At 39.3% G+C, this 21,512-nt stretch overlaps 2 long non-coding RNA genes across 2 annotated transcripts in view; both read left to right on the top strand.

The window, feature by feature from the left end:
• Positions 1-6,813, top strand: part of LOC121030476 (uncharacterized) — a 62,007-nt gene extending 55,194 nt beyond the window's left edge. The window contains exon 3 of the long non-coding RNA XR_005790240.1: positions 6,389-6,813. This is a non-coding gene — a long non-coding RNA (uncharacterized LOC121030476). The remainder of the gene's footprint in view (positions 1-6,388) is intronic.
• Positions 1-21,512, top strand: part of LOC121030475 (uncharacterized) — a 188,198-nt gene that overhangs the window by 109,713 nt on the left and 56,973 nt on the right. The window lies entirely within an intron of this gene.

The raw sequence follows: 21,512 nt of genomic DNA, 5'->3' as shown, positions 1-21,512 counted from the left end.
GAGCGAGGGGGAGCGAGGGGGAGCGAGGGGGAGCGAGGGGGAGCGAGTCTTAAGCATGTTCCATGTTCAGCGTGGAGACTGACATGGGGCTGGATTCCACAACTTTGTGATCATGACCTGAGCTGAAATTAAGACTCAGATGCTCCCCCCTTTTTATATCTACTTAAAATTTACAGAAGAGTTGGAACCGATTCTTCTTAAACTATCCCAAAAAATAGAAAAGGAAGGAAAACTTCCAAATTCATTCCATTAGGTTAGCATTACCCTGATACCAAAACCAGAAAAGACACCACTAAAAAAGAGAGCTATAGGCTAATATCCCTGATGAACATAGATGCAAAAACTCTCAATGAAATACTAGGAAACCAAATTCAGCAATACATCAAAAAATATTCACCACGTAGGATTTATTCTTGGGTTGCAAGGGTGGTTCAATATTCATAAATTAATCAATGTGATATATCACATCCCTAAGAGAAGGGATAAGAACCATATGATTATTTCAACGGTTGCAAAAAAAAAAAAAAAAAAAAAGCATTTGACAAAGTACAACATCCATTCATGATGAATACCTCAACAAAATAGGTTTAAAGGGAATATACCTTGACATAATAGAGGCTATCTAAAAAAAAATAATAATAAATGCCACCTATGAAAAACCCACAGTTAATATCATCCTTAATGGGGAAAAACAGAGCTTTCCCCCTAAAGTCAGGAACAATACCAGGATGTCCACTTTCACCACTTTTATATGACATAGTACTGGAAGTCCTAGCCACAGCAATCATACAACAAAAAGAAATAAAAGGCATCCAAATCTGTAATGGAGAGGTAAAACTTTTCACTATTTGCAGATGACATGGCACTATATATAGAAAACCCTGAAGATTCCACAAAAACTGCTTGAACTGATACACAAATTCAGTGAAGTCACGGGATACAAAATTAATCTACAGAAGTTTCTACACACCAATAATGCATTTCTATGCACCAAAAATGAAGCGGCAAAAAGAGAAATTAAGGAAATATTTCCATTTACAATTGCACCCAAAACACTACCTAGCAATAAACTAACCAAAGAGATGAAAGGTATGTATTCTGAAAACTATAAAACAATGATGAAAGAATTTCAAGATGACACAATAAAAAGACATTCCATGTTTATGGATCAGAAGAATCAGTATTCTTAAAATGTCTATGCTATCCAAAGCAATCTACACATTTCATGCAATCCCTATCAAAATACCAACAGCATTTTTCACAGAACAATCCTAAAATTGTATGGAACCACAAAAGACCCTGAATAGTCCAAGCCATCTTGAAAAAGAAAAGCAAAGCCGGAGGCATCGCAGTTTTGAACTTCCAGTTATATTACAAAGCTGTAGTAATCAAAACAGTACAGTACTGGCACAAAAATAAACACATAGGTTAATGCACCATAATAGGAAACCCAGAAATAAACCCACAATGATATGGTCAATTAATGCTTGACAAAGCAAGAAAGGGTACCCAAAGGGAAAAAGACAGCCTCTTCAACAAATGGTGTTGGGAAAACTGGACAACATACAAAAGAATGAAATTGCACCACTTCCTTACACCATATGCAAAAATAAATTCAAAATGGATGAAAGACCTAAACATGAGACCTTAAACCACAAAAATCCTAGAGGAGAACACAGGCAGTAACTTCTTGGACATTGGCTGTAACAACTTCTTTTCAGATAGGTCTCCTGAGGCAAGAGAAAGAAAAGCAAAAATAAACTCTTTGGACTATATCAAAATAAAAAGCTTCTGCATAGTGAAAGAAACCATCAGGAAGACTAAACATCAACCTGTGGAATGGGAGAAGGTATTTGTAAATGATATATCCAAGAAAAGGTTAGTATGAAAATATATAAAGAACTTATAGAACTCAACACCCCAACACAAATGATCCAATTAAAAACCGGGCAGAAGACATGAACAGACATTTCTCCAAAGAAAATATCGAGATAGCCAAAGATGATGTTCAACATCACTTATCATCAGGGAAATGCAAGAAGATATCACTTCACACCTGTCAGAATGGGTAAAATCAACAACACAAGAAATAACAGGTATTGGCATGGATGTGAAAAAAGGGCTACCCTCTTGCACTGTTGGTGGGAATGCAAACTGGTGTAGCCACTCTGGAGAACAGTATGGAGGTTCCTCAAAAAGCTAAAAACAGAGCTACCCTATGATCCAGCATTCATGCTCCTGGGTTTTTATCCAAAGACTGTAAGAACAGTAGTTCAAAGGGATGTATGCATCCCTAGGTTTATAGCAGTATTGTTTAAAATAACCAAGATATGGAAGCAGTCCAAGGGTCTATCAACTGATAAATGGATAAAGATGTGGCATATATACACAATGGGATATTATTCAGCCATAAAAAAGAATGAAATCTTGCCATTTGCAATGACATGGAAGGAGCTAGAGAGTATAATGTTAAACAAAATAAGTCAAAGACAGATACCATATGTGGAATTTAAGAAACAAAACAAGCAAAGGGGAAGAAATAGCAGAGAAACAAAGCAAGAAATAGACTCTTAAGGGGTGCCTGGGTGGCTCAGTTAGTCAAGCATCTGACTTCTACTCAGGTCATGTTCTTGCAGTCTGTGAGTTTGAGCTCGCATTGGGCTCTGTGCTGACAGCTCAGAGCCTCGAGCCGGCTTCAGATTCTGTGTCTCCCTCTTTCTCTCTCTGCCCCTTCCCCGCTTGCATTCTCTCTCTCTCAAAAAATAAATAAACATTAAAGCAATAAAAAAAAAAAAAAAACAGACTCTTAATTATAGAGAACAATCTGATTGTTACCAGAGGATAGGTGAGTGGGGAGACAGGTTAAATAAGTGATGGGAATTAAAGAGTGCACTTTTCATGATGAGCATCAGGTAGTGTATTTAACTGTTGAATCACTATATTGTACACCTGAAACTAATATTACACTGTATGCTAACCGGAGTTAAAGTAAAAACTTAAAAAAAAACAAAAAAAAACAAAACCCAGACTCTTAAATATGGAGAACTGGTGAAGGGATAGGTGTAATAGTTAAAGGGGATTAAGATGTACAAACTTCTGGTTATAAAGTAAGTCATAAAAATGAAGAGTACAGTATAGGGAGTAAACTCAAGTTAGTAATATTGTAATTACATTGCATTGTAACAGATGGTGGCTACATTTATCCTGGTGAACACCAAGTAATGTATACAATCGTCCAGTATGTTGTGCACCTGAAACTAATATAACATTGTGTGCTGTACTTCAATTAAATAACACTCCTTGTTCAATCCTTCTCTAAGCTGTGGTTGGCTTAGATATCAGCAGACCTCCCTTTGGTGCTATGGAAAGATACATGAGATAATGTGTTTGAAATTATGAGTTCCAGTAGTGCTGGATTCACATCTAGCTCTCCTTCTCTTCCACACATAAGGAAGACAGGCCTCCTTGCAACTAGACAGAGCCGTGTGCCTAGTTCTGGGCCACCTGCAGGCAGAGGTGGTAGTCATCCCACACACCCCTCTGTCTTTTCCTGGGCATGCGATCCTGCCGAAGGCTTTGTGTTTTTAGGGACAGAACTGCAAGATTAAAACCACCAGATTCCGGGTTGCAATAGGAGGAAAGCTTCCTTAAAGAAGCAATTACATCACCCCAAATCCCTTGTTGCATTAAGCCACTGAATTTGTGGGTGTGTTACTCTAAGATAACATAGCTTATGCCAATTCAAAAGGCAATGAGAAAATGCTACACATTATTTTCACACTTTTTCCATCACCAATAGTTAATACGTGGTATTCCACTTATGTGTTTAGTGAAGTAGCCCAGGCACATTAGTCTCTCATTTTCTTGATAATTTTGTTTTTGGCTGGAAGGCTTCATCCCAACCCTCCCCCCTGACCTTGGAGGAATTACATTAGCCCAAACTCTTCAGTTGAGAACTATCCCTATCCTGTTGAAAAATGTTTATACTTTACTAATGGTGAGAAAAGAGTACCAGCTGCTCTGTAAACAGAATAGGATTTCCAGATAGATCATTGGTTGATAAAATCTAGGGAAATACATAAGCCAATAATTAACTACTTTGTCTATTTTTATTATTTCTTGGTTGGTGCTCCCCACCCCCCCCAGTAGACAAGGTAGCATAGTATGAATTATCTAGATCATGGAAAGTGAAACTTGTTTCCTGGGGAAAGTTTGACTAGGATGAGCAGTGTGATTGAATGTAATTACACGTCCTGGATTGCTGTCACACTCCACTAGACACTGTTTGTATCATGTTTTGCAGAAATGGAGCCTTTTGTGCTCAAGGAACACACTTAACTGTGCAGCGTGGCAAGCCCCAATCAAGTCCTGTGCCTCAGTTTCCTCATGGTACAATGGGGCTATCACATCCTTCCCAGGCCTTTGGAAAAGATTTGCTTTGTACTCAATAGTTACACTTTATTGTGGGTAAATATAGTTTCCAAAGAACACACACAAAGAATACAAGCTTCAAAAGAGCCCAGGATCAGCGACAGGCTGTAATAAAGGTTCTGATTGATGAAACACCACATAAAATGCTCAGAGGTTGGCAAACTACCTCCCTGGGACCAGATGTGGCCTCCTGTTTATTTCTGTAAATAAAGTTTCATTAAAACACAGTCAAGCTCATTCATCTTACATAATGTTTATGGCTGTTTTCACAGTACAACAGCGGAGTTGAGTAGCTGTGGCCCACGAAGGCCATGAATCTGTGTTTCTGGCAAGTCCCACCCAGCTGATGCTGATGTTGCTTTCCTGGAGACCACAGCTGAGAACCATAAGACTAGGGATTACAGTTGGCAAGACATGTTGATGAGACAAATTCCAATGGAAATGCTACAGAATGGGCACCAGCTGTGCATGGAGCTGTTCTCCAACTTCCAGAACAGGGATAGGGGAGATAGGCACTTCAGAGACTTTTCTCTAGGACTCTGACTCAGTTTAAAAACAAACAGGGGCCCCTGGGTGGCTCAGTCGGCTGAGTGTCCAACTTCGGCTCAGGTCATAATCTCGCGGTGAGTTCAAGCCCTGCGTGGGCCTCTGTGCTGACAGCTCAGAGCCTGGAGCCTGCTTCGGATTCTCTGTCTCCCTCTCTCTCTGCCCCTCCCTGCTCATGCTCTGTCTCTCCCTCTCTCTCTGCCCCTCCCCTGCTCACTCTCTGTCTCTCCCTCTCTCTCAAAACTAAACATTAAAAAAATTTAAAAACAAACAAAAAAAAGTGAGCGGGGAGCCTAGGTGGCTCAGTAGGTTGAGCGCTGGACTATCGATTTTGGCCCAGGTCATGATCTCACAGTTGTGAGATTGAGCCCCATGTTGGGCTCTGTGCTGACAGTGCAGAGCCTGCATGAGATTCTCACTCTCTCCCTCTCGCTCTCTCAAAATAAATAAACTTTTAAAAAAAAGTGGATATCCCAGGGCTACACAGAACCAAGCTACTAATGCTATAGTCATTAATTCGTGCTGCACACATACTTGAGGAACTCAGTAAATAGTTGGCATAAAAGAACCCCTCCCCTTGTAGGGGTATGGAAATCCTATAAATCTATAGCACCCAAGGCCAAACATTCCTTAAGTACAGTCAGCAGGTACTAACATGCAGCTATATAACTGATAAATTCTAGATGAACATTAATCTGGTATTACTTCTTGATGGCTGCCCACTACTTGAGCTCTGGGAACTGGTCTCTTGGAGATACAGAAAAGCCTGCCTATCACTGCTTGGCTTTTTGTTTTGTTTTTACTTACCCACCTGTCCCCCTATATCTGCTGCCTTGGGACATCAGTTAACTTGTGTAGAGATTGTTACAACAGAAGCCACTTGGCATAAATGGGGAAATATGGTAGGTGGAAGAGTCACACCCAGGTAGGGAATGGAACGGAGATTGCCCACAGGCCTTGTTAAAATATTCTGCTGCAGGGGCTCCTGGGTGGCTCAGTCGGTTAAGTGTCTGACTCTGGATTTTGGCTCAGGTCATGACCTCACAGTTGTGAGATCGAGCCCCATGTTGGGCTCCACGCTGACAATATCAAGCCTGAGATTCTCTCTCTCTCTCCCTGTCTCTCTCTCTCTCTCTCTCTTTCTCTCTCAATAAAAGCTCAAAAACCCGCGGGGGGGGGGGCGGGGCTGGGTGGCTCAGTTGGTTAGCATCTGACTTCAGCTCATGTTATGATCTCTTGGTTCGTAAGTTCAAACCCCATATTGGGCTCTCTGCTGCCAGCACAGAGCCCACTTTGGATCCTGTTTCTCCCTCTCTCTCTCCCTGCCCCTTCTCTGCTCTCTCTCTCAAAAATAAATAAACATTAACAAAATTCTGCAAAGAAGAAAAGCCAGAGTCTTCTTACCTGTGAGGCTTCAGAATAGGAAGTAAGATCCTGCTGTTGTTGCTTAGTCTGGAAAATTCTCTTCTCACAGGCACACAGCCAGGAGGATTAGGGTGAAAGAGGAGGTTTCTGATCCCACTGTCCTGTATCCATCAGACCTGGTGTTTCAGGCTGGGCTTCGGTTCTTTGGAAGAAAGCTCTTCAGGGACAGCCAAAGAAGGCTAGAATTCACCGAGGGCTCCCCTTCCCCTGCCCTCCAGACGCTGCTCTGCTCTTCACTCCTACAGTGTGGGGCTCTTCAGACTTAGAGCAAACAGCTGTCCTGTAGGCTCCGTGGGGATCACCAATGCAGCACGCCTCTGGTTGAAATTGGCCCAGTCACGCCGGTCACATGTGAAACATGATGGCAATTAGGGGGCGGCTGACCAGTTGTCTGAGGACTGACCAATCAGGGAGGAGGTTTTGCAAGTAAAACTCCAGAGCGTTCCTCTTTCAGCCCAGCTGAGAGTACTTCTTGCTTCGGGGTTTGTCTCTTTCCCAGGGCCTGAGAGGACCTAGAAGGTGGAGATACCAAGTAAACTAAGAAGGGAAACTTAGAGGCCTGGATATTAGAGTCTCTGCTTCCTCTTTGTTCTCTCCAGAGGATTTCTGCTTATCCTGCAGAATTCAGGTTAAGACCATCTTCCTCCTCATCTCTGAGGAGTGTTTCCTGACCTTCCCTTCAGGGCTTGTCTTTTCCCTCTTTGGTTTCTAGAACACACCTCGATCACAGCACTTTTCACATTGCTCAAATTGCTTGGTTACGTGTCTCTTTTTGCCCCTTAACCGTATGTGCTTTTATTTTACTTATTTAAAAACACTTAATACATTTTAACTCTTGAGTACTTAACAATACTAACTCAGTGAATCTTCGTTCCTTGTTATTTCCAGCTTTATTGAAATGTAATCAAGATATAACATTCTGTAAGTTTAAGGTGTACAACATGATTTGATACACATACTTTGTAAAACAATAACCACAGTAGGGTTAGTTAACATTTCCTTCACATCACCTGTGTGTATGTGTGTGTGTGTGTTGAGCACATTTGCGATTTACTGTGTTAGCAACTTTCATGTATATAATACAGTATTATTAACTGTAGTCACGTTGGTATACTTTAGATCCCCAGAACTTTATCTTCTATTTTTTTTTCAACGTTTATTTATTTTTGGGACAGAGAGAGACAGAGCATGAACGGGGAAGGGGCAGAGAGAGAGAGGGAGACACAGATTCGGAAACAGGCTCCAGGCTCCGAGCCATCAGCCCAGAGCCTGACGCGGGGCTGGAACTCACGGACCGCGAGATCGTGACCTGGCTGAAGTCGGACGCTTAACCAACTGCGCCACCCAGGCGCCCCGTGAGAACTTCATCTTCTAATGGTAAGATTGTACTCTTTGACCAACATTTCCCCATTTCCTTCACCCCTCAGACTCTGTCAACCACCCTTCTGTTTTTCTGAGTTCAGCTTTTTTTTTTCTTGATTCCACAGATAAATGAGATCATTCAGTGTTTTTCTCTGACATTTCACTTAGAATTAACACCTTCAGCATCCATCCATGTTGTTGCCAATAGCAGGGTTTCCTTCTTTCTAAGGCTGAATAACATTCCCTGGTAAATATATACCAAATCTTATTTATCCCTTTATTCATTGTCAGACTCTTAGTTTGTCTCCATGACTTAGCTACTGTAAATACTGTGCCATGAACTGGAAATGTAGATGCCTTTTTGAGTTACTGCTTTTTTTCTTCACTTAAATATCCAGAAGTGGAATTGCAGGATCCTATAGTAGTACTGTATTTTATTTTATTTTATTTTATTTTATTTCATTTCATTTTTTAATTTTTATTTTGTTGTATGTTATTTTTAAGGAACCACCATATTATTTTTTGATAGTGACTGCACCAATTTACATTCCCACCAAGAAGAATTGTGCACAAGAATTCCCTTTACTCCACATCCTTCTCAGCATTTCTTATCATTTGTCTTTTTGATAGTAGCTATTCTAACAGGTGTGAGATGATATTGTGGTTTTGATGTGTGTTTTCCTGATGATGAGTGATGTTGAGCACCTCTTCATGTACCCCTTGGCCATCCATATTCTTCTTTGGAAAAATGTCTATTTGAGTCCTTTGGTGATTTTTAATCAGATTACAAATATTTTTTGTTATTGGGTTGTATGAGTCCCATACATATTTTGAATATTAATCTCCTATAAGATGTACGGTGTGCAAATATTTTCTCCTGTTCTAACAGATTGCCTTTCCATTTTGTGGGTTTTTTCTTTTGCTTTGCAGAAGTTTTTTATTTGATGTAGTCCCATCATTTATTTTTGCTTTCATTGTGCTTTTGGTGATATATCCAAAGTCGTTGTCAAGACCCATGTGAAGGAACTTTTCCACTATATTTTCTTCTAAGAGTTTTACAGTTTTAAGATTTTACATTCAAGCTTTAATCCATTTCAAGTTAATTTTTGTGAGTGGTGTAACAATGAAGTCCAATTAAATTCTTTTGCATGTGAACATGTTTTCCCAGTACCACTTATTTTTTTTTCATATTTATTTATTTTTGAGAGAGAGAGAGAGAGCACGAGCGGGGGAGGGACAGAGAGAGGGAGACACACAATCCGAAGGAGGCCCCAGACTCTGAGCTGTCAGCACCGAACCCATCACAGGGCTGGAACCCACAAACTGTGAGATCATGACCTGAGCTGAAGTTGGACGCTTAACTGAGCCACCCAGGCGCCCTTTCCCAGTACCACTTATTGAAGATACTATCTTTTCTCCATTGAGTATTTCTGGCTCCTCTGTCAAATATTAGTTGAATGTATGATGGAAAGTTTTATTTCTGAACTCTTGATTCTGTTCATTAGTCTGTGTGTCTGTTTTTATGCCCGTACCATAAAGTTTTATTATTAAAGTTTTGTAATATAGTTCGAAATGAGGAAGTATTATACTTCAAGCTTTGTTCTTTCTCAAGATTGCTTTGGCTATTTGGACTCTTTTGTGGTTCCATACAAATTTTAGGATTTTTTTTTTCTATTTCTGTGAAAAATGTCATTGGAATTTTTAAAAGCTGTTATTTATATTCCAGCTAGTCAACATACAGTGTAATATTAGTTTCAAGTGTAAAAGGTAGTGATTCAATAGTTCTGTACATCACTCTGTGCTCATCACAAGTGCATTCTTCATCCCCATCACCTATTTAATCCATCCCCACATCATCCTCCCTTCTGGTAATGTTCTCTATAATTAAGAGTCTGTTTCTTGGTTTTCCTCCCTCTCTCTCTCTTTTTTTCCCCTTTGCTTGTTTGTTTTGTTTCTTAAATTCCACTTATGAATGAAATCATATGGCATTTGTCTTTTTCTGACTGATTTATTTTGCTTAACATGATATTCTCTAGTTCTATCCATGTCCTTGGAAATGGAGAGATTTCATTCTTTTCTTATGGCTGAGTAATAGTTCATTTTATATATATATATATATATATATATATATATATATGCCACATCTTCTTTATCCATTCTTCAGTTGATGGATATTTGGACTGTTTCCATAATTTGGCTATTATAGATAATGTTGCTTTAAACATCAGGGTGCATGCATCCCTTTGAATTAGTATTTTTGTAGTCTTTGGGCAGATACCTAGTAGTGTGATTATTGGATTATAGGATAGTTCTATTTTTAAGTTTTTGAAGAAACTCTGTGCTGTTTTCCAGAGTGGCTGTACCAGTTTGCATTCCCACCAACAGTGCATGAGTGTTCCTTTTTTTCCATGTCCTTACCAAAACCTGTTATTTCTTGTGTTAGTGGTTTTAGCCATTCTGACAAGTATGAGATGATATCTTATTTGTGGTTTTCATTTGCCTAATGATAATTGATGTCAAACATCTTTTCATGTGTCTGTTGGTCATCTGGATATCTTCTTTGGAAAAACATCTGTTCATATCTTCTGCCCATTTTTAAATTGAATTACTCATTGTTTGCATGTTGAGTTTTATAAGTTCTTTATACATTTTGGATACTAGCCCTTTATCAGATATGTCATTTGCAAATATCTTCTCCCATTCCATAGGTTGACTTTTAGTTTTGTTGATTGTTTCCTTCACTGTGCAGAAGCTTTTTATTTTTATGTAGTCCTAAGAGTTTATTTTTTATTTTGTTTCCCTTGCCTCAGGAGACATATCTGGAAGGAAGTTACTATGGCTGATGTCAAAGAAGTTACTGCCTCTAAATTCTCCTCTAGGATTTCTATGGCTTCAGTTCTCATGTTCAGGGCTTTCATCCATTTTGAATTTATTTTTGTGTTTGGTGTAAGGAAGTGGTCCAGTTTCATTCTTTTACGTGTTGCTGTCCAATATCCCAACACCATTTGTTGAAAAGACTGTCTTTTTCCCATTGGATAGTCTTTCTTGCTTTGTTGAAGATTAATTGACTGGGGCGCCTGGGTGGCTCAGTTAGTTGGGCATCTGACTTCAGCTGAGGTCATGATCTCATGGTTTGTGGATTCAAGCCCCATGTCGGGCTCTGTGTTGACAGCTCAGAGCCTGGAGCCTGCTTCAGATTCTGTGTCTCCTTCACTCTGTGCTCCTCCCCCACTCATGCTCTGTGTCTCTCTGTCTCAAAAAAAAAAAATTAGTTGACCATATCATTATGGGTTTATTTCTGGGTTTCCTATTATGTTCCTTTGATCTATGTGTTTATTTTTGTGCCACTACCATATTGTTTTGATTCCTATAGCTTTGTAATATAACTTGAAGTTCAGAACTGATGCCTCCAGCTTTGCTTTTCTTTTTCAAGATGGTTTTGGCTATTCAGGGTCTTTTGCAGTTCCATGAAAATTTTAGGATTGCTTGTTCTAGTTCGGTGAAAAATGCTAGTGGTATTTTGATAGGGAGTGCATGAAATGTGTAGATTACTTTGTGTACCATAGACATTTTGACAATATTTGTTCTTCCAATCCATGAACATGGAATGTCTTTTTATTTCCTTGTGTCATGTTGAAATTTATCAGTGTTTTACAGTTGTCAGAACACAGGTCTTTCATCTCTGATTAGGTTTATTCCTAGGTGTCTTATTGTTTTTGTTGTAATTGTAAATGGGATTGATTCCTTAATTTCTCTTTATGCTGCTTCATTACTGGTGTATAGAAATGCAACAGATTTCTGTATGTTGATTTTATATCCTGCGACTTTACTTAATTCATGTTTCAGTTCTGTAATCTTTTTTGTGGAGTCTTTGTGTTTTTCTATATATAGTGTCATATCATCTGTAAATAGTGAAAGTTTTACTTTTTCCTTACTGATCTGAATGTCTTGTATTTCTTTTTATTGTGTGATTATTGTGGCTAGGATTTCCAGTACTATGTTGAATGAAAGTGGTGAGAGTGGATATCCTTGTCTTGTTCCTGATGTTAGGGTAAAATTCTCAGTTTTTCTCCACTCAAAATGATATTAGCTGTGAGTGCCATTGTAATTTTGATAGAGAGTGCATTAAATCTGTAGAAGACTTTGGGTAGACTTTGAGTGTGGACATTCTGCTCACTTTGGCCTTAGCTTGTTCTTCTTTTAATACTTTTCGAGGTGTAAAGTTTGGTTGTTTATTTGAGCTCTTTCTTTTTTCTTAATGTAGGCATTTATCACTATAAACTTTGCTCTTAGAAATGCTTTTGCTGTATCTCATAGGTTTTGGTATATTGTATTTTCATTTTCATGTGTTTCAAGATATTTTTTTAATTTCTCTTTGATTTCTTCTTTGACTCATTGGTTGTTTCAGAGTGTATTGTTTAATTTCCACATATTTGTGAATTTTTCAACGTTCCTCTTGTTATTGATTTCTAGTTTCATACCATTGTGGTCAGAAAAGATGCTAAGACTTCAGTCTTCTTAAATTTGCTGTGATTTGTTTTATGACCTAACATAGGATTTAGTCTGGAAATGTTCTGGGCACACTTGAGAAGACTGTGTTCTGCTGCTGTTATATGGAATGTTCTGTGTTTATCTATTACGTTCATTCAGTTAAAGTCTAAAGTATATTTCAAATCCAATGTTTCCTTTGTTGATTTTCTGTCTGGTGATCTATCCATTATTTAACTTGGGGTACTGATATCTCTTACTATTATTGGACTATTGTCTTTTTCTCCCTTTAGATCTCTTAGTATTTGTTTAATATATTTTGGTACTCTGATATTGGGTGCATGTATACTTACAATTATTGTATCTGCTTGATGAATTGACTCCTTTATCATTATATAATCATCATCTTTGTGTTTTTTTAATGACTTTTGATTTAAAGACTATTTTGTCTAGTATAAGTGTAGCTCCCCCTACTTTGTTTTGGTTTCCATTTTCATGGAATATCTTTTTCCCATCCCTTCATTTTGAGCCTATGTGTCTCTTCAAAGCTGAAATGAATCTCTTGCAGGCATTATATAGTCGGGTCCTATTTTTTCTTCCCCATTCAGCCTACTCTCTGCCTTTTGATTGGAGAGTTTAATCCATTTAAATTTGAAGTAATTATTGATAAGTGAGAACATACTAATGCTATTTTATTCATTGTTTTCTGGCTGTTTTGTAGTTCCTTTGTGAACTTTTGTGAATCAGTGGTTTTCCATAGTGGTATTCTTTGATTCCCCTCTCTCCGTCTTTTGTGTATCAATAGATTTTTGCTTTGTGATTCCAATGAGAATTACATAAATAATCTCATAAATAGAAGAGTCTAGTTTAAGGGGTACCTGGGTGGTTCATTTGGTTAAGTGTCGAACTCAGGTCATGATCTCACAGTTCATGGATTTGAGCCCCACATCGGACTCTGTGCTGACAGCTCAGAGCCTGGAGCCTGCTTCAGATTCTGTATCTCCCCCTCTCTGCCTCTGCCCTGCTTGTGCTCTGTATATATCTCTCAACAATAAATAAATATTAAAAAAAAATTTAAGTCTATTTTAAGCTGACAATTACATACAAAAACTCTACCTTTTTACTCCTCTTCTTACATTTTGTTTTTTAATGTCATATTTTTCCTCTTTTAAAATTATGTATCCAGTAACAAATTATTAGTAGCTATAGTTGTTTTTAATACCTTTGTCCTTTAACCTTTACATGATAGTTAAGTGATTAATGCCCCAGCATATTACAGTTTAGAGTATTCTGAGTTGATTATATTGTTTTATATTGTCATATATTTACATTTACGTTTACTATTTAGTGTCCTTTCATTTTAGCTGGGAAATGAAACACTTCCAGCATTTCTCATGAGGCAGGTCTAGTGGAGGTAAACTCCTCCAGCTTTTTGTTGTTTGAATAGTCTTTTTGTCTCCATTTCTGAAGGACAGCCTTCCTGGTTAAAATATTCTCATATTCTCGTTTGGTACTTTTTTGTTTTAGCACTTTAACTATATCATTTTATTTCCTCCTGGACTGTAAGATTTCTGCTGAGAAATCTGTTAATAACTTTATGTAGTTTCCTTTGTCTGTGAGAAGTTCTTTTTTTCTCTCACTGCTTTCAAAACTCTTTGTCTTTGATTTTAGACAGTTTATTATAATGTGTCTTGGAGAAGATTGTTTTGAGTTAAAATTATGGCGGTATATATAAGTTATCTGGATGAATTTCGATGTCCAAATCTCCAGAGTTGGGAAATTCTAAGTTATTTATTATGTCTTTAAATATTCTTTGTTCCCCTTTCGACCTCACTTTTCCTGAGACTCTACTAATGTGTAGATTGTTTCTCTCCGTAGTAATCCACAGGTCACATAGGCTTTCTTTATTCTTTTTCATTTAGTGTTTCTTCTGACTTCATAATTTCGAATGACCTGTCTTCTATTCCACAGAGTCTTTCTTCCATATCAGTCTGCTGTCAATACGTTGTGTTGCATTTTTCACTCCATTCATTGTATCTTCAGCTGCAGAATTTGTGTTTCGTTCTTTTTAAAAATGATTTCTACATTTCTGTAAATTTATCATTTTGTCCTTGTTTTGTTTTCCTGACTTCACTAAATTTTCTTTTTGGGTTTGCTTGTGGCTCATTGATCTTCCTTAAAATAGGTATTTTGAATTCCTCATCAGGCCAGTCATAGATCTACATTTCTTTAGGGACAGTACTAGAGAATTATTGTGTTCTTATGGTGGTGCCTTTTGTTTCCTTGATTTTTTAGTTTCCTTGCAGTTTTACATTGCTATCTTTGCATTTGAAGAAGCAGTTACCTCCTCTAATCTTTACTGACTGGCGTTGGAAGAGAAATACCTTCTTTCAGTTCTGTTAGGAATTCTGAGGCTTTTTCAGATCTTTTCTGTGGATACACCTACTCCACATTTCTTGTTCCCTTTGAAGGGTAACTCTTTTTCTTTTTTAATTTTTAAAGATTTTTTTTTTTTCTGATAAAGAGAAAGAGAGACAGAGTGTGGAGTACAAGCAGAGGAGGGGCAGAGAGAGATGGGGACAAAGAATCCAAAGCAGGCTCCAGGCTATGAGCTGTCAACTCAGAGCCCAACACGGGGCTCAAACTTATGAGCTGTGAGATCATGACCTCAGTTGAAGCTGGATGCTTAACTGCTTAACTGACTGAGCCACCCAGGTGCCCTGAGGGGCAATTCTTACCAATTACTTAAAATTTTTTTTAATGTCTTTATTTATTTTTGAGACAGAGAGAGACAGAGCATGAGCAGGGGAGGGGTAGACACAGAATCCGAAGCAGGGTCCAGGCTCTGGGCTGTCAGCACAGAGCCCGACACAGGGCTTGAACTCACTAACTGTGAGATCATGACCTGGGCTGAAGTCAGATGCTTAAACAACTGAACCACCCAGGTGCCCCATCTTACCAATTACTTTAAATTTAAGATTGTATGCCTGCAAGGGAAGGCTGATTGTTGACAGCCTTCCTTTGCTTGCTTTCCTTAGGGGGATGCTATCTATATTCTCAGGTCTGTGTGATTTTTCTCAGTCCTGTAGAGTCAGGCTGGCTTTTTGCACATGCTCACTAGCCACCTGCAAAGGCTCCCTCTTACCACCATTGGTAAGGCAGGACACACTGAAATAGGGTGGGGGGTTCTAGGTGAGGTGTTCAAAATGTTGGGGATGACTGTGGGCCAGCTGGCGGGATCCACAGGTGAAGCTTCCCAAGGAGTCACTGATGGTTAGTGGGATCTGCATCCACTTGATATGTTTCATTCTGAGTCCTGGCTTCTGTCCTCTCAGCCACTCATTGTCCCCCAGTTATGCAGCTCACAACTCAGTGTTCTGATAGGGGTGAGAGACAAAGGGACCTCTTTAGCAATGTCTCACAGAGCGAGGGAAGCTGGGCACTTATTTATGATGTATATGCTCTTGCTTTTTCCTGTGGGAGGTATCACAGGCCAAGAAGTTCTCTCTTAGCACTGTGCTGTGCTACCTGGTGGCAGGGGAAACACGGAGAAAGTGAAACCGTACCTCTTATCCTCATCAGTGTATCCAATCTTAGGTTGTTTTTGTTCTAACAGTGTGCTGGAACTTCTCTGATGAACTCCCAAACATCCACAAAGGCCATTGTGTCCATGAGTTATGGGTGAAATCAGTGTTCTTTGTGGGGAAGATTGTAGGACACTTTATTTTGCCATGTTGACGATGTCACTTTCCTCATCTACTCTTCATAACAATACTATGAGGTAGGTATTTTTGTTATGCCCATTTTTTGGAGAAGAAACCTGAATCACAAAGAGGTTGTATCATTGCCCATACTACACTTCTCATAAATAGTGGAGCTGGTATTCACAATTAGGCAGTTTGGCTCCAAGGTCTTAACCACTGTACTATGTCACTTCCCCTTAAGGGCAGCTTTTATGTTTATCCTTCTTTTATTTCTAATTTCTAACACTGGGCCTGACACAAGGCAAAACATTAACACCAGTTTTTGAAAGGAAGGGTATAGGCTTTATCTGTTAGGAAGGGAGAGGAATGAATAACTTTTTTCAGAGCCAATACATATATGTTCCATTTAATTGATCTATGTTGTACTAATTTATTACATTATTTGTCTTTGAACTTATTTCTCTAGCGAAAAGATGTATGTGTATGTGTGTGTGTATAAAAGGTTTTTTGTAGTTTACCATAAAAAAGTTCCATTATTGTTCTGAGTACTCTTGTATACTTCCATTCAAAAGGTGTGAGGGCAGAGACTGTCCTGCACACTCTTCAGGAATGAAGGTTGGTGTCCTTTAATGCAAACCCTCCATGCTAAGAGGCCCTCTACTCTCACTCTCTTGAATTAAGTATGTTTCACAATGAGGATAATTAATTCCTCTGTAACCTCTCTGCCAATTATTTTGTGTTTTAGTAAATAATTTCTATCCACAATTACTGACCAAAGAAATGTGTAACTTAAGGGCCTGAGCCTATCTTAAAGAAACATAGGCAGACGATCCAGCTGGATCTTAAAAGGCTGGCAATGTCATTCTCCACATCTAGCAATGCCAACCACCAGCCCACCTCTGAAGTGTCTTATATATTTTTTAATGTTTTTATTTATTTTGAGAGAGAGAGAGAGCAGGAAAGGATCATAGATGAAGAGAGAGAGAGAGAGAGAGAGAGAGAGAGAGAGAATCCCAAGCAGGGTCTGTGCTAGCAGCACAGAACCTGATGTGGGGCTTGAACTCACGAACAGTGAGATCATGACCTGAGCTGAAATCCAGTCAGATATTTAACTGACTGAGTCACTCAGGTGCCCCTGAAATATTATATTTCATAAGCAGCTCTTCACCCAGAAGATATCAGAGGGCTTCTTCATCCCCCTCCAAGAACAAAGAAAAGGACCATGAGCAAAAATATCTGAGGCCAGACCTGGTTGGTTTGACAGATTCAAACACTGCACAGAGTAGAAGAAGCAGGGAGGGAGACTGTACTGACCAGCTAGCTGTGTTTGGATTCCCTAGTGCTCCCAGGACTCCACAAGCCTGCTGTCCACCTCCGTGGCTTGTCTGCATTGTAGATAAATGTGGCCTTCATTGGGAGGATGTGCCACTTGAACTCTTGAGAAAAGAACTATGCATTAGGGTGTATAGTCCCCAGGGACAGCTTCACACTCTTGCTGAGGACCATGCTTTGGCAGAGTCTAACCTGAGCCGCATGATTACCTCCTCCTGAATGACTCTTGAACTTTCTCCCCATGTGGCTTTTCTTGCCATTGTGGCACTGTGCAGTCCCCCTTAGAAGTATACAACTCTGAATTTCATTTTCTTTCACTCGTATGTAAAGTGAGTGAATTATTTTAATTAATCTGCTTATTATTTGTACCATAGTTTATACAATTAGATAAACCCATCATTCTTTGTAATATATGATAAATTAGTATTTTAGGAACACATCTCCATTGGGATTATCATATAATATCCCTTTACTGTACAGATTTAGTTAACTCTCTAGTTTTCTGAATGCATTCACAGCATTAAATGCTATGTGCCATGCATTGTGCTAAGCTTTTTAAATATTTTATCTCACTCCATTGTTGAGATTCAAACTTAGGGAGTGGGTGCCTAGCTTGCTCAGTTGGAGCCACATTGAGTGTAGGGATTACTTAAAAATAAAATTTAAAAAAAATGATTCAAATTTAGAAATTTCAAGGTTGAAATGGCAACTGGAAGTAAAATTTAGGTGTTAGGTAAATAAGGCATGAACTCCTCTGTGTGGATTTGGAATTGGTAGGCAAATAACAAGTGCCTATTTAGTGCCAGACTTACTGTGTACCTGTAATAATATTGATTATGAAAAGGCAAAAAAACTTTCCTTTTTTCCATGACTGACTAGGCAATTGTTTAATAATGTTTATTTAAGCATCAAATATCAGATATTCAAAATATAATGATTTATTCCAATAAAGGGCTTTATTTTTCTCACATAGTGTGAAGTCTGGACATAGTCAGTCCAGGATTGGAAGGGCAGCTCTATGCTGTCATCAGAGACCCAGGCTTCTACAGTCTTTCTGCTCCATCATCCTTTGTGCATGCTTGTCTCATGGCCACAAGATGGCTGCCATTCTCCAGCCGTGTCATTCACATTTGTGGCAGGAAGAAGAGAATGGGTAAGAGGTGAAAGGAACATGCCAGCAGAGTCACCTCCCTTTTAATGGATCTTCTCATCTATTAACATCCTCTAGCTTTCCATTGGCCAGATCTGTGTCACATATTCACCTACAAATACAAAGGCAGCTGAGAAAATTAGTTATGCTTTTCAAGGAACACGTGAGCCTGCCATGCATTTTTGAGTTTTGGTTTACTGTTTCCAGCATTTGTAGTCACTCCAGTAACTCTTAGAGAGAGGTCAGGGCTGGTATGGGCATAGACAGACTCATCACTGCCTACGTGGTATGGATTTAGGAACAATTGGAGGACTCAGAGGCCAGGTCATACAGCCAGGTAGTTGTAGAGCTAGAAATAGCATCTTTGTGCCTCTCGTGACCTTTCATACTTCATCTGAGAGCTCAAGTCCTATAAACTGACAGCTAACTGAGCATCTGAGGGGGTGGCTCCACTAAAGGACCACTGTTCTTTCTAGAACCCTAAGACCTCCAAGTGGCAAGTAGGACATTTATATACATGGGGTGCTGGGTAAGAATAGACAAATGGAAAATGTTCAGAGAGTGCCTTTTACTTCCCACCCTCTGGACAAATGCAAAACAAGATCGATCATTCTAGAGACCATGGAGTCATTATCTACCCATATGACAATCATAGATTGGGGTTAGAATATGGGTTAAGAGAAAGTCCTTTTTACTGTAAAGAGATCATTTTAGGACCAAATTTTAGGAATTTTAGGACATTTGACCCAAGTAACAGCCCTTCAAGTCAGCTGGTACAGCTGAGAATGGTAAAGTTGAACAGGTGGGCAAACTGCCCAGGGACACGCAGGGTGGCTGGCCAGAGTCAGAGACAGCTCCTGATGCTGTGTTCTTCCCACTTTACTATGCAAACCTGATAACTGGTACTGGTAACCTTTTTAGTGCAAGTAGGAATGGGTCTCTTTTTTTCAAGTATTACAATGTTTATTGATAGATAAAAGTATATAAAATCAGAGCATTAATGCACATGACTTGATAAATTAAGTAGAATTAATTCCAATACTATAATGGAGGACCAATTAAATTTCCCACCATTTGTTTTGTATCCACAAAGACTGCTTCAAGGGCATTAATGATCTCTCGAAACTAATCCGTTTTGTGCCAGTAAACCACGCTTCTTTTGAAAAGTCTTGTGCGCTTGCTCAGGCTCAAGGACATTAAAATCTAGCACATAAAGCCCAATACTAGAGGTAGAAATACAGGCAATATACTATTATGGCAACAACCATAAAATGAGCTGAAGTATTCTCTCTTCCTTTACTGGGACTCATGTGGGAAATCTGCCCTTTTGCCATGTTTGCAATTTTCCAGGAGGTGGCGCCAGATAGCTTAGAATCTGTTTCAGAGAGCGTTAATCTGCATTCAAAAGGAGGGAGGGGAACAAAACAAGAGACTCTTAAATATAGGGAACAAACTGAGGGTTACTGGAGGGGTTGTGGGAGGGGGGATGGGCTAAATGGGTAAGGGTCTTAAGGAATCTACTCCTGAAATCATTGTTGCACCATGTGCTAACTAACCTGGATGTAAATTATACAAAATAAATAAATTATAGAAAAGAAGAAGAAGAAAAAAAAAAGAACAGCTCAGGTGCCCTCAGCAGGGACAAATCTCAGCACAGACCTCTTACCACCAGCACCTAAGCTTTGTCCATTCATTAAGGGCCCGTTGTGAGGTTCCGAGACACAGCTCTCTGAGAATCAAGTTGAGGTGTGATGGGAGAGGTATTTGGGAAGGGGGCAGACCATTTAAAGGCAAGACTTCCTTCTGAAAATGGAGAGGTTGGGGGCTGAACAGTTGGAAAAAAACAAACAAACAAAAAAAACCAACAAAGAGCTTCATTTTGTTAGGATATGGACCCCACTGTGACATCTCCCCAGTGATCTCATCCTGTATTATCTAAATATTTAGTCTGTACAAAGGGAGTAGGATGTTTACGGCACAGCTTATGAAAGCCACAGGACAGTGAACAAATATCACCTCCAAGTGAGGCAAAACTAGAAAAAAAAAGTAAAATAAAAAAGCATCCAACTCCAAAACATTTTGGTTTTTTTTTTGTCAAATTACCCTAAGATTTGTCCTCTAAAATGGCTATGAACCAAAATGCAGGTGGGCACGTCAGTGTTATCTCCCCTTGCCGCAGCACAAGGCAGGACTGGTGTCAGCCTGACCTGGGCCCTCCCCTGAGCCACCAGGTGATGTCAGCTACCAGCTGTTATTTCTGGAGTCCTTTCCAGTTCAATTTCCACATCCACAAATCAGTGATTTCACCTGGGGCACTGAGTCACTGGGGATTTACCCAGCATCCAAAGGTGTGTTCCTTTCTCAGCTGTTTCTATTTCTCCCTGTCAAATTTTGAAACTGGGTTGGGTGCAAGAAGTTTTTTAGAAGATGTGGTTATAAATGTTATCAAAATGATAGCACCTTGAAGCCATAAGGAGAATTTAGAGATCTTTAAAGCAGTCCAATTCAGAAAGAGGCAAACAGATCATTGTTGCAGTGTCCCCTTTTAAGTTGCAGATATTTGCCTTAGTAAGCACACGTTTATATACATGCATTGATGCTCAGAGCTGTGTTTCCTATGCCCTTGCCACTCAAAGTGTGGTTCATAGACCAGCAGTATCAGTATCACCAGGGAGCTTGTGAGACAAAATACCATGTTAGGTCCACCCCAGGCCTAAGGCATCAAATCTTCATTTTAATAAGATTCCCATAGGATTTGTAGGTTCTTCAGAGTCTGAGAAATGCAGACTTATGAGACCTTTTTGAAAGTTAACTCCAATAGCTAATAGTCCGACAGGGTGGGGACCATCACAGAGCTGGGCCCTGCCTCCCAGGGTGGGTGTATCATTATTAATCATCAGGAACTGTGTTTTCTGTTCCATTGTTCCATTGGAGGGGAGAAAAGGGCTAGTTGGTGGGTGTTGGCATGTTTCATTAGACAATCACAAACTGGGGCTACATATCTGTGCCATTTTAGGGCTCAGGGTATAGATTAGTGACTTGCTTATCTTTTGATAAGCAAGTAGTAAGAGCGG

Source organism: Herpailurus yagouaroundi, unplaced genomic scaffold, assembly GCF_014898765.1.
Source record: "Herpailurus yagouaroundi ecotype Mexico unplaced genomic scaffold, PumYag 140, whole genome shotgun sequence".
NCBI classification, from domain to species: domain Eukaryota; kingdom Metazoa; phylum Chordata; class Mammalia; order Carnivora; family Felidae; genus Herpailurus; species Herpailurus yagouaroundi.
This window is presented reverse-complemented; position numbering and strand designations above follow the sequence as displayed.